General features: G+C 36.1%; 1 long non-coding RNA gene across 1 annotated transcript in view; it reads right to left on the reverse strand.

Moving 5' to 3' along the window:
- Nucleotides 1–12083, reverse strand: part of LOC141481028 (uncharacterized) — a 338121-nt gene that overhangs the window by 170171 nt on the left and 155867 nt on the right. The gene's annotated exons all lie outside the window — the stretch shown is intronic.

Below are 12083 nucleotides of genomic sequence, written 5' to 3' on the forward strand. Positions count from 1 at the left end.
GTGTAGAGATTCCAAGTCACGTTAGTTCACGACGTTTCGATTGTTTGTATCTACAATCGTCTTCGGGTGATGACTGGGGGTCAGTCATCACATCATTTCATTTCAGGTTTATTGTTGCTTAATATATTTGTTATTTTCAACTATTCTTTTTTAATTATTCTTTTTTACTTGTTTCAGGGATTTCAAATCATTTTATATAGTAGACAATGGAAGTCCGAACTAGTGAAATTCACATTTTGGGTTCCTAGGACTCACCAGTACGGAGAAACAGAAATAAATGTGCGAGTGTAGTATAGATAAAGAAAGCACAATAAAAAAAACGTTTGCGTTTCGGGAGGCCCACAGAAGTAATAACAACTAATCTAAGTAAAACTATTCAATAATGAAATTGTTCAACTTGAGAAAAATTTACGTTATTACTTGAATTGTATGTGTATTAATATGATAATGTGAGGAAAGGTTATTCATTGATAAAATCTTTTTTGACTTTATTGTGTATGAACATATATTTTAGCTACCATAAGCCAATTGTTACTTCTTTAGGAATAGAAGAATATTACGTGCTTGCTGGTTAGAATTTTATAATACCGTCAACAATATATCTCTACAATAAACACTAAGCGTTCTTCCGACGAGAGAGGAGAAGCCTGCCTTCCGCTGACGTATGCGTGAGAGAAAGGAAAGCCAGACAAACTGGCGCTGTAACGCATTGGATAACGAAGCGGTTCACCCTCCCATAAGAAGTTATCACTTCAAAAACATGTTCCATGAAATACTTTCTTTACCTTATTTTACAGGGCAACTGACAAACATAACAAAATATGTAGCTCGACATTTTTCCGATGTGCGCTAATTGGATCGCCGGTTTTCAATCCTAATGGATGTATACTATGTGAGAAATTTTAATGACCATTACCGACATCGGATACATAAATCAAACAACACTGTCTCAAACGTATTTACGCATTCTGACAGATAAAAACGTAAAAAAAACTTTAATATATCGTCGACTGACTGGTCTTATTATCATATAAGGCAATATATCTTTGAATTGACATGGATAAAATCTGTTCGTGCTCACCAAGTTCGAGAAAATCGATGGAATTCATTCCTCTCGGGAACAGAGGTCGTTAGGAATTTTCGATTGGTTTTTTTCTCAGTTTGTACGGCTGATTACCTGAGCCATTGACTTTGATCGATAAACCAAAAAAAGTTAATAAGTCCACTACATTCCTAAACACACGCACAAAAGTTGATTGGTGGAGTATAAAATTAGTTATATGTATTCGAGTCATTCAGTGGTTTGTACGGAAAAATTAGAGGTTTTCGTGTAGCATTCCCAATAGACATTAGACAGATATAATTCATTTTATACATCCAAAACACGTTGAATATGATTTTATTCTTCACTTCATAAGTTGTTGAAGTTTCGGTTACATGTTGATATGTTTTAGGATTTTGAATACAAATTTTAGGATTAGATGTATTATGCATAACGTCTATAAGAACTATGAGAGATTCAATACACTTCAAGAATATGAAAGGGATGGTATGTATTGGATATCTTCGAGAATTATATGATTGATTTGGCCGATAATTGATGAAAATTCATAACTAATGTATTGTGAGATTTTCACTAAACAATTTTAGGAAAACGCAACACGTGTTTCGCCATACAACGGCTTCTTCGGGCGTGTCTTTATATTCTACATATTCGACTCTTAATATTTCTAGTTTTACAATTAGAAGAACCTACATTTCAAGTACCTGATTTTTACTTAAGTTTGTAATGAATTAAATTACTTGAGCTTATATCCCAGTTTCCACATTTAAAAAAATGTTTAGTAACGGGGAGTCATTCAATTCTAATTGATCATTCAGTAAATTACCCGAATAACTGAATCTATTGATTTCTAAACGTGCTCTGTAAAGTAGGGAGGGTGAGTGTAAGCCCACGCACTTAGGCCACATGTGACCCATTGTACATCCTCCCGAGGAGTTGTCCTCCTAGGTCATCGTCCATCCTGTCCTTTCCAGGAAGGTGCATAGGTCGCTGGGAGATATCTCCTTAATACCGCCAGGTGTAGGCCAAGACTCGCCGAACACACACTCTCTTATTGACGATAACTCCGGACACTCGCACAGGACATGTCTGACAGTCTCATCATCCTGTTCACACATCCTGCATAGAGGTGTGTCCACTAGCCCCATATTATTTATGGAGGTGTTTCCTTAGTTGACAGTGGCCAGTCAGAAATCATACTGTAAGGCGTAGATTTTTCCTGGTCATCGCCTGATTATTCTTCGGCGCTAGCTTCCCAGGGTCGCCCAAGGTGATCCTGGCAAGATTACATCCTTTGATTTCATCCCATCTCTTTAAAGATTGAGCATGGGTGTAACATTTGACTAGTTCCGCAATTGTCGAAGTCATCAGGCCGTGGGTGCCACTGGGTCCTAAAATTCTTAGTCCAGCCGCTTCCTTGGCTAAAGAGTCGGCAATGCGATTACCTTTACACCTGTCGTGCCCTTTAACCCACCTCAGGATAATGTTATTATCTACCGAGGCTTTGGCTAAATCTTGGTGGCACTCTAGTACTAGCCCTGAGGTAACACGCTGTCTGTTCAAGGCTAATAGTGCTTGTCTACTATCAGTGCAGATTGTTATGCCGGAAATTCAATTTTTGGATTTCTAAATGTTATAGAAGATTGAGTTTCAAACTCTTCTCTTCTATATGAAACACGTCGTATTCATGATTGAACTCATGTCTTTCTACTAAAAGGTGGTTTGCAAATGTGGAAATGGTCTTTCTATTTACGAAACTACTTCTATGGTCTTTAATACTTTGGGAAAATGTTCTCCCTTTTTGGCCCATATATATATACAGTCTTGGGCAATTGCCACAAGTCAGCTTATTTACTCCTGATATTTCCGACATAGAAGTTTTGTCTTTATTGTTTTTCATGAATTTACTTACACTTTTATTCGTTTTCTAAGCTACTTTTACGCATTTTTTTTAAACTCAATAATATCTATAATAGCTACCTTATAACCGTTGTTGAGAGAATTATCTCACAAATAGTATAAAAATCTGTTAATAGTACTATATTCGAATTATCAGAAAATCCATTTACAGTTTTAACTATTGTGGGATACAATATCAATAACCTCGTGATTCAGAAGCGATAACTGGAGCTGGAACCTTTCCTCAAGAAATCAAACCAAAATAATGTGGATATTTCAAAACTAATAGGAAATACAAATAATTATTGAAAATCAAGCTGTTATCAAATTAAAATTTCGTACCAATTTTCAATTTTCCTGAACTTTCAAAATCACATGATTATTATATAATTTCATGATTATATATTGGACTGTTTTTAGTTAATTACTGAATATCATTGAAGATTTAATGAATTAAATTGATGGATGTAGACGTTACTACGTGAAAATCATAATGAAGAAAAGAGAATTGAAACTTTCTATGTTGGGAGATGAAACTCAGTTTTGTGTTGTGAATGTCCGCCGTCAAAGAACGTGCCACCATCAAATAAACATTATTGTGAAAAGCCTATGTATTAAAGATAAACAGCACTGTCATTCATGCCGGTTCATCCTATAAGGACGCTTTCAAACTTATACATTAAACTAAAAATGGCTGATTACATTAGCCCACTGTAGGTGATAATAGAGCTACTTAGCTTAATGGAATACCTGAATTCTGTTTACTTGTGACAATGTGGATATGCTATTTGGAAAACCGGTGAGTGAACTAGATCGATTTAATCATTCAACGGGTTGCAATCGCAATGCTTATGCTTATGAATTTCCAAGGATTCCAAATAATTGAGTTTGCAACCCTTCCTTGCATAGTGCAAAATTTCCGTATTGTTTAGATTCGGGAACTTTTGGTTGCATCCCAAGGAATGGTTTGAAAACGTCGAATCATTTTTGCCTGATCTGAAGGACCTTTCATATTCAGCATACCGTTTTGAGAAATTTCGACAACATTGTATCACATAAAAACTAATACATTTCGGACACTTAAGCTTATAAACTCCAGATTTCTCCAACTCGTCCGCTTTATCTTTGGCTTTGAAAAGGATAACAAATAACCTGGCATGTGGTCTGAATGCCACTTCCACATTGTTTTCTCTGAAGAAACCCGCATTGTCTCTGTTTTTTTTACCAAAATATGTAAGAGTTTCCAACGTTTGTTTGAAGGTGATTGACAATGTTTCATGATGAATTTCATTGTTCGGATATCTATTGTCTGATATCATATAAAATCATTTGAAATCCCTGGAAGTCATCACACAAAGACGATTGTGGATACCAATAATCGAAACGTCGTGAAGTAACTTGGCTTGGAGTCTCTTAATTTTTCATTTTTATTTTTTGTTAAATTTTTCTATTTTCAATTTCACTGTTTTTTAATTTCAGGTTACATTGCTTAATATAATTGTTATTTTCAGCTATTCATTTTAAATTCTTCTTTTCAGTTCTTTCAGGGATTTCAAATCATTTTATATAATATCAGACAATGGAAGCCTGAATTATTGAAATTCAGAGTTACCAATTTCTGATTGTTTTATCCGAGGGTATATATTAATCTGTAAGTGAATTAACGGCTTTGATTTTTGACTAACTTCTGGATTGTGTCTGCGTTGAAGCCACCAAAGGCAAAGCATTCTCACTATCAACATTGAATTGTAGGCTGCTAATTCATGACTGCCTGGATCACTTGTGATGGTAATGTCTGTATAGCTAGGTTTTCTGAATACATTGAACTCAAATTTATTCTGATTGTTTGAAAATGTCCTTACAGGACGAAACTGCAGTAACGTTAGTTACAAATGAAAGTGGTAAATAACATAGAAAGTTTCTATTCTCTCTTTTTAATTATTAAATAGTTTATTTATGAGCATATAATGTAATTTTTTTGCATTTCAATGTATTGAAAAAATATAATGAAAATTATTAAACTTTTTCTGAAAATTTCAAAAAAGTAGCGTGTTATGAAAAATATTGAAGTAAAATTATAATTAGTTTGTCAAATTGGCAATTTCGTATTGACCTCCTTATATACAAGGTGTAACATAAGTACAAGTGTTTATTCAAAACTTATTCGTTTTCGAAATATAAATTGTTGAAACACGGTTAGTATTTGTCACAAGTTTTTGGCAATTTTAGTTATTTGTATCTCGAAAAAATGAATGATTTTTCGATAAAGATAAAATAAAAGTTGTTTATTTCGACGAGATCCACCTAATAGGTACTTAGTTTTTGTAACGTTCTCAGCAACTTCACGTCCTAGGAGCTAAGTAATATGCAACGATATAGAAAATTGTAAATATCTCTAAAACGATCACCTCCAGCGTTGTTGAGGAAATGCACCTTTTTAACTTAGAGAAAAGTACTAAAATTAATAAGAAATTATGATATCTAACGCCTAAAAAACCCTGGATAAAAAAATTCGTGCAAATAACTTGTTTTTTGCAAAAGTTATTTTCGAAAAAACGAACGAAAAAATTCATTTTGAACACCCTGTATCTCCGAAACAAAGCATTTCCGGGCACAAGTTTATATAGACTTTTCTCTTATTCTTAAAACTATCTCATTATTGCGTCTCTTGAATATTTTAACGTAGTTATTTTACACCCTGTATTGAAGGAGGTGAATTTTACAGAATGAGAGATATGTGACGGAATTGGCCAAAAACTTGATGAAAATCAACAACACATGACACAAATAACACTTTTTTGTCTGATTTTCACTGAACAGATTTTTAACTGGACCGCAATACGTGTTTCGCTGTACTTTCAATAACTTTACCAACATTAATAACATTCATCAATATCAATTTCGATATCATTTTGCCAGGAAAAATTTGGATACATTTAGCAACATTTTGGAAACTTGTATAGTAAGTGCACCTTTTGGTACAATGGATTTTTGTCTGGACCATCAACAATTATAACCACCAGTGGTTCAACCCATGCATGGGTCAGTTTTAGCTAGTAATCAATACACTTCAAGCCGAAAGACATGGAAAATTTTGAGGATGAGTACCATCGATGGAAAAGATACCCTTTCCACTTCTTATTTATGTTGGTGTTGTTGAGTGTATATTCCATATGCATTAGTACACATTAGAAGAGGTGCTTATTCATTTGTTACAGGTATACCAAAAGAAACCCGAAATATAGTCTTCAGACATATGAAATGGTTACTTGTTGATGATGACGATGAAGTGATCAGTTTGTAGTTAAAGAACCTCAGAACATGTCTACGTCCTCCTATGCTGTTACATTTCCTTGAAAGAAAAAGACTTCGACTAATACGTCAGAAGCGTTGTTCTGTAACTATGGTGTTACAATAGTTCGCCTGCTGCACTCCCTAGAACTGTAAGTACGACTCTTCAAGACGAGGCCATTAGGTTCTCGGTCACCAAAGGTTGCCCTCAAGGAGGGGCACTCTTCTGTGGTCGCCCCTGATATATAGTCTGCTTGATGCCCTCGACAGAAGAAAAGTAGATCTGCAAGCTTATGCAGATAACCTTGTCATCTTGGTAAGGTCCACATCGGGAAAGGTAGCTTGTAGTATCCTCCAAAGCACGATGGACGTTCACAGTTGGTGCCTCAGGGAGCAGGCACCAACTGTGAACAACTCCAGCAAAACTTTGATAATTCCTTTCACCAGGAGGAGAAAATTGGACGATTTATCGTCAATATTTCTCAATGGTGAGGTAACTCCATTTGGAATGGAGCACGGAGTTGAAATATCTTGGCATTATCCTTGATAAAAAATTCACCTGGAACCCTTACTTAGAAACAGTTTTTACATGTCACTATGGGCATGTCGATGGATTTGTGGTAAAACTTGAAGTTTAGGTCCCGAACAAATCCATTGGATTTATGTGATGATTGTCATACCAATGATCACTTATGGAGCAATTGCTTGGTTTGAAATCTGTTTGAAATTTGTTTAAAATCTGTTTTTCCGGTAATCAGCTGTCGCCCCCATACGAACGACAACTCTCAGAAGTTGAAAAATTTGTTCGAGTTAAGGACTAACGAGGTATTTTCTTTTAACGTGTGACTCCTAACACGATGGTCGAAGACTTTACAGAAAACGGTTTAGGCGAAGCTCTCTGGCTCACAGAGGTAGGCTTGTCTGGCTATCAGTGATGCCATCAGTACCACACTGTCAGCGGCCATGGAGATCCTTCTAGATCTACCACCTCTCCACATTTTTCTGAAGAGAAATGCTAGATAGACTGGCTATAGACTTGTGCACATTGCCAATTACACAAATCAATTTAATGCAGAGTGCAACATACTGTTGGTTGGCACTGGAAGTCACAGCATTCTGGAAATGACCTCTGACTTTATGCCTCCAACTGTCAACTACGAACTGCCTTATAAAGTACTGTTCCCGAGTAGAAAGGAGTGGATCCTCCGACATATTAAGAGCAGATAGTTGTTGGTTTCAAGCGGAAATTTACGCTATTGTGCGGAGAGAATGGCAGAATCCAACCTCATACACAAGTCAATGAAAATATTCTTGGACAGTCAAGCGACACTGAAAGCTCTTAGCTCCTACCAAGCAGCGTCTAGATTGGTAGCAAATTAACAAAAAACGACTCTCCTCGATAGGAAGACTCAATAGATTGTCTATGGTCTGGATTCTTGGCCATACTGACTTGGAAGACAATGAGGCTGCTGACTCAGAGGAGAGTGCTGCAAGCATCTCCATCGGATCAGAACCTGTCATTGACATCGCTTTAGACTTTGCTAAACAAACATTGAACACTTGGATGGCAAAAAGATTTATGGACTTCTGGCAGAATCTTCCAGGACTGACTTACTCCAAGGCGTTTATTCACCGTTCCAAACTTGATACCAAACAGTTGTTGGACTATAGTAGGAATCAACTACGATATCTAACAGGCCTTCTCACTGTTCACTGTTATTTGAGTCATAATATGCAGACTTGGACTGTCGGAAGACAGTGTGTGTCGCCTTTGTTTGGAAAATGTGCCTGATCTGCTGGCAGAGCCATACTCCTACCATCTGACCTGAAAGAGCACTCACTATACAAACTAATCGGCTTCGTTTAGATCTAGCACCACCCTTGACAGTGGTGGTGCTAGATAGAGGGAAGATGCCTGATGTATGGCCTACGGGCTAGGGCGTCAAAGGCAATGGCAAGACCATGAAAAAAATCAACCTTCTGTAAGTCTAGTTCTGGACTACATATGATATTAAAGATTATTTGAACTCCTTTCAATTGACTATATTTCATTTATTATCAGCCATTTCAACGCTCCTTCAAGAGTCAGTAAAAACAAGAGAAGATACAGTATACACCTTCCACGGTGGCGGACAGAAACCGATAGGAAAATCACAGTAACATACGTCAAATTGGTTGTTACCGACGTTCCATATCCGCATTCTGCTACGAACACGGCCTGCATTATGATGTCAGTGGCGTACAACAGTACAGGTCACTTGTTACGATTAGACTGCTGCGTAGGCTAACAATGACAGTAGATACAGCTCAATGAGCAATTCTGTTGATGATCGGTGATGGAAATGATTCGAATGCGTCGAACAGAAAAAAATGATATCAGGCTAGTCGCGTACAGTTTAAATCGTTTAGTAATCAGTGAGTTAGCTAATTTACATAAACAAAACAATTACAATTTTGAAAAAAAATAACGAATGAAAAGACACAGCAACTAAATGGAATTTAATCCAATATTTTTCCGGCATTATTTCCAGGTCGTCTCCACAGTCTTAGTCGACGAGAATCTGGATGAAATCCAAATCTGGATTCGTCTGTAAACAAAACTGTGGCCCAATCATTTGCATCCCAGTTTTGATGCTCTTGACACCACTCTAATCTTCTACCGCGATTGCCTCTCGACAAAGGTGGGCATCTAAGTGGCCTTCTGTTGTGGAGATCTGCTTCATGCAGTCGATTTCTGACAGTATCACGACCAATGGTTACCTGGTGCGTCTGCTGCAACACGTTAACCAACTCAGGTGCTGTGATTGTCGGTTGTCTTCTTGCGGTTAAGACCAAAAATCGGTCTTGAACTGCAGTTGTAGCGCGTCCTCGCCCTGGATGTTGTTCGGCTGGACTGCCAGTTTCACAGAAACGCCGCCACAATCGACTGATAACACTTTGGGAGACCCCCAAACGAAGAGCTACATCATTTTGTCGCATGCCACCTTGAAGAAGCCCTACAGCTCTATTCATCTCAGCCAATGGTAAGTGATGGCGTTCCATGTTAAAGCATAATATTTCCAGTTTAATTGCTGAGCAAGAACTGCATAGAATGTACAAACTCGACACTTTCAGATTATTCATTTTAGCCGAAAACCTACAGTTTATAAAAAACTTGATAAAAGATTAGTTACCGTTTTTGCAGGCTTTGTTCAACCCATAGAAATCTACAGGGTGGTCGAGTGTACCAATTTAATCGAAATTAAACGACCTCATGCATTTATTTTTATGATATTTAGTATGTTATAAAAATATCCTTAGAGTTTTCCGATGTGTGTATAATGTGATATCATGAAATCAGGGTTTCTAAACGATACGAAGTATGTGCTCAATAAGGGGGTGGTATTTGTGGTTTTGAAAAGACAAAAATAATTTTCTTATCAATTTTGCATGATTTTATAATTTTAGCACGTTGCAAATGAGTATTTTGTTCAAAACTGAGAAGAAAACCAAGTAATGTGGCATGCCTAACGAAGTAATAATGTATTTTTTGTCCTAAGTTTTTGTACTCTCGTAAACAAAACAGTTTATTATATAACATATATATGTTATTAAATAACATAAAATTGAAATTTTATCATATTCACCAACTGATCAAAAGTCAATATCTTCGTGAATCACTCAGCACGATTGACAGATTTCGTAATTAGAATCATTTTCTTACCAAAAATCAGTTGGATCAATAATGGAGGTCAATAGCATGTCTCAAAACTATGTGATTGTTAAAGGTGCACAAATGGATGGGTTATATGTCAAGGGGTGAAAAATATATTTTCACTTCATTCTTGTTAAAAATTATCAAATGCACAATAAATCAACAAATTTCTTCAAATTCTGACTTTGAATTGTTTATACCTTTCAAATTATTCATTTTCGTGACTTGGCGCAAATCGTATTGATTATGAATCGATTGACACACCTCACTCATAATTTTTTGTGACGGCACACTCAAAATTCGGGAAATGGCGAGAGGAAAGATCGAATGCGAGAAAAACAATCGAATGACCAACGAGATCTCCGGATTTAACTTCTTGAACTCATTTCTTCAAGGACATCGTTAATTCTACTGATACTGATGATCTTGAATTTCAAATTCTTGGTGCAGATTTCGGAAATCGATTGTTCAAAAAAATGGGAATTTTCATTTTTCTCGAAAAACATTCATTCATTCATTCCATTTTGTGCCCTTCGAAGTAGTTCCACCACTTTCACTTGTGCTAGCTACACTCTCTTCAATTTTGGGAACAGAAAAAAGTTGCAGGGGGCCAAATTGCCAAATTTGCATTTCTCCTGATTCAAAAGCTGTGGATTATTTTTCCATAATACCGGAAGTTTTCTTCGTATTGCTTCTCGCAAGCGGCGAATCTCCATATAGACCGTATGACCATGTGACAAGAACTTTTGATGCACTACGATACGGTAAACGAAGAAAATAGAGCAAAACCTTGACATTTGATCGAACTTGGCGTGTTTTTTTGATCTTGGCTCTCCTGGGCTCTTCCATTGGGACTTTGGTTTCGATGTCATAACCATATACCCATGATTCATTTTTAACAAATCTGGATCGTTATAGAAAAATTCCTGTGTGATGCTCATGCGACGGTTTTTTGTACAGAATTTAGCAATTTTTTAACGAACTTTGCTGCCAAATTCTGCATGCCCAAAAATTTTCGAAAAAATTGCATGGCATGAGCCAACAGATATGCTGTTATCCTCAGCAACTTCTCTAATAATGATTGGACGATTCTTCATAACAGTTTTTTTAAGAAAAAATAGTTTTTGGCTTTCTACTACTCCATTCTGACACAAAAAGAAGGATGAGAGAATCTTCCAAAGAAAGGAGGGAAGTAACTCTATACATGGATGTGTAGATCATGCAAAGAAGTAACTTTCAGATACAAACCGAAAGAAAGTCCTCCTGAAACAGCTACTTTCATATAAACATTGAATTATACGTAAGAAAAAAATTCTTTCGAAACAAATACTTGTATTTGAACACTGAATTATACAGAAGATACTTGTCTCTACTTAGTTTGTATTTCAAACATTCGTGGAGGAATAAGAATCAGATATCATTCATATGAGTTCTACTTTAAATGAATAGTAACAAATTGCACTTACATAGAACACTGTCATCCTGACTGGTATACACCGATGTTTCGCCTTAAGACACTTGTCCTAAGGCTCTTCAGTACCAAATTGGATAACATTATAGAAAATACACACACTTCATTCATGAATTACGATTTTTTAATGTCACGGAATAAACTTGATCTGCTTATGTCATCGATGACATCGTAATGACATTCATTCACCTATTTGATTTAATCGGTGTATACCAGTCAGGATGACAGTGTTCTATGTAAGTGCAATTTGTTACTATTCATTTAAAGTAGAACTCATGTGAATGATATCTGATTTTTATTTCACAACGAATGTTTGAAATACAAACTGAGTAGAGAAAAATATATTCTGTATAATTCAGTGTTCATATAGAAGTATTTGTTTCGAAAGAATTTTTTTCTTTCGTATAATTCAATGTTTATATGAAAGTAGCTTCAGGAGGACTTTCTTTCAGTTTGTGTCTGAAAGTTACTTCTTTGCATGACCTACACATCCAGGTATAGAGTTACTTCCTTCCTTTCTTTGGAAGATTCCCTCATCCTTCTTTTTTTGTATCAAGATGGAGTAGTAGAAAGCCAAAAACTTTCTTTCCCAAAAATTAATCACTCCTAAAAAAACCCCTTCAATTCAAAAGTTTTTTCAACATTCTCAACATTTTTATCGGTTG

Source organism: Leptinotarsa decemlineata, unplaced genomic scaffold (assembly GCF_025532065.1).
Source record: "Leptinotarsa decemlineata unplaced genomic scaffold, Ldec_3_MD MMD2_tig00000035_RagTag_RagTag, whole genome shotgun sequence".
NCBI lineage: Eukaryota > Metazoa > Arthropoda > Insecta > Coleoptera > Chrysomelidae > Leptinotarsa > Leptinotarsa decemlineata.